Here is a 2,755-nt window from a genome sequence, read left to right on the forward strand (position 1 = left end):
TGGGCAAGGATGGGAATTTCCTGGTATAGTGGCTAATAAGGCTAAATTCTCAATCCACGCCATTTGGGGAAAAGTCCCTTATGGAAAAGCCTTGACTGTTACCCTTTTCCAATGGGACAAGCTCATGTGGAAAGGGTTTACTTTCTGGGTGGAGCACAACCAGAAGTCTGTTTGGACAGAGGCCCATTTAATAATGGTCTATATTGATAGGTTTTTGGTGATGCCCGACCACCTTCGCATCAATGGTCGCTGCCTGCCGATGGAGCCTTATACCTCCTAGGGAAAGAAAAGGCCCACCACTACCTCGACAGAGAAAGAAGGGAAGTGGTTCCACCATGGGGCTAAGGGAGCGGCCTAGCCTTTGTCTTATGAATATCCTGTCCGAGAGGGCTCCCTGCACTTAGACGGTCTGGGCAATTTGATGGGGCAGGCCCACTCGAACGTTGCTACTACCCTTGATTTTGAGTTCCCTTCGCGGGGACTCAACTCTATTCAGTTGCCCAACTTTGTTTCGCCTTCAACCTCGTCAGTCCCCTTGGAGTTGGTCGATGAAGATAATGCAGACATCGACTATGCTTTTGCTTATGGCCTTATGGTCTCAACTACCAGCAATTGTGACACAATCTCGATGAATGGAGTTGAGGTCAGAGTCCAACTGGTGAGGCTCAAGTCAGGATTGGCTCTCAAATTGACTAGTTTGTCAAATTGAGTCCTCGTTTCTCCTTTTAAGCTTGGGTCCTTATTTATATATGGTTTTGGTAGGGCATAGACCAGCTAGTGGCCTGGATTGTCTATGGACAGTGCAACTTGGAAGATGAAGTATGGTCCAGGCGTATGTTCACCTTCTTAGCGCGAAAAGAAATTGTGTGCCTAGAGACAAGAAGACCGAGCCTAAGGTGGTCATCGACCAACCTAATGGGTATATCTAATCGTTGGAGGTTAACTTGGATGGCCTGTGAGGAGGGAGGCTGCAAGTAACCACTTCAAGTTAAGGGTGCTTTAGAAAGAGCATACTTCCAAGCAATAACAATTGTCCTACCTTCAGGCAGAGTTACAAGGGGCAAGGAAGCACTGCAAAGAGTTAGCAAATACCACAACAGATGTTGTTGAGGTAAGTCGCCACCTGGGCTTGACCTGGAGGAAAAGAAGGGGGATTTGGAGGGGCTATGCCGTCAGCATGAGGCGATGAAAGACAACCACAACGGGATGAAAAAAAGGCAGAGCGAGTTCTTGGACTCCCTGTAGTGACTAGGCAACAGGGTTAAAGATCGCGACCAACGCGTCAAGGAGTTGTAGTCTTAGCTGGTTGCTTTTGGTGAGAAGGTTGATCGCCTTTCTCCTCAACTTTTGGTGGCTAGACCGGTTCACAATAGGTCTTTCAATTACAGCTATTGTGCCGACCTAGAAAGGTTGAGGGCCTTCTTGCTAGTGAAACCCCACACTAACTTGAGGACTCTGAACCTTGAGCCTTTCCAGCCTGATTAGGCTATTGGCCAATATTTTGACTCTCTTGGGCATGACACCATGCGTGATGTGTTCCCCGTCTTGACGCCTCCAGCTCCTCCTTCCTAAACATATCCCCATTTTTGTTTCTACTTTATTTTTCTTTCTTGGTTGTACCAGCCGTCTTTGTACTAACCTGATATTTTGAGTGGATAGATATTTTCCCTCATGCCGATAAGTCGTGATGGTTGTTTTTGATTGCTTTGCTTTATGGGTTTTGTGTTTTGTTTGCTTCGATATCCTTAGTGCGTTTTCGAGCATTGTTATGGGGAGGGTAGTGCAGTTCGAGGACTTGCATGATTTATGGTTTACCAACAATGACTCGAATGACCTGGCATTAGTGGTAGAGGGTTGTGGAGTCCACGGACTTGCATGCCTTATTGTTTATCCACAGCGAGTGTAGTGACTCGACATCAATTGTCGAGGGTTGCGAAGTCTCAACATTAGTGGTCAAGGGTTGCGAAGTCTAAGGACTTGCACACCCTATCATTTACCCACAGCAAGTCTGGTGACTCGACATTAGTGGTCGAGGGTCGTAGAGTCTGAGAACTTGCACACTCTATTGTTTACCCACAATGAGTCTAGTGACTTGACAGTAGTGGTCGAGTATCACAGAGTCTGAGGACATGTGTGCCTATTGTTTACCCACAACAAATCTGGTGACTTGACATTAGTGGTTGAGGGTCCTGGTGTCTGAGGACCTGCGTGCCCTATTGTTTATCCACGATGATTCTGGTGACTCGACATTAGTGTTCTAGGGTCACGTAGTCTAAAGACTTGTCCGCCCTATTGTTTACCCACATCAAGTCTTTGGTATGTCACCCTTGTGTTTTTTAGGCCGAAGGGCATGACCTAGTAGTTGTATAGCCCTTGGTCTGTCACAAATGAGGTCTCTTCTCATCTACTAGATTCATTCAGATTTGGTGTTATACCCTGAGTAGGCATCCACGAAACTCAACATTTGGTGCCCTGTCGTGGAATCGACGATTATGTTGATCTGTGGCAGGAAACTCTCCTTTGGGCATGCTTTGTTAAGGTCGGTGATTACTAGCACAATATTGGATAAGCATTCAAGATAGTGAGCTTCCTAGATGAACCCTGTGGCCAGCAATCGATCAACTTTTTCAGCTATGGCCTCGTATTTCTCAAAGCTGAATGACCTCATCTTCTGGCGAACTTTTTTTTTTATGGCAGGGTCAACATAAAGATGGTGCTGAATGACTTCATTGTCAGTTTCCAGCATGTCCTCATG

Source organism: Juglans microcarpa x Juglans regia, chromosome 5S (genome assembly GCF_004785595.1).
Source record: "Juglans microcarpa x Juglans regia isolate MS1-56 chromosome 5S, Jm3101_v1.0, whole genome shotgun sequence".
Lineage (NCBI taxonomy): Eukaryota > Viridiplantae > Streptophyta > Magnoliopsida > Fagales > Juglandaceae > Juglans > Juglans microcarpa x Juglans regia.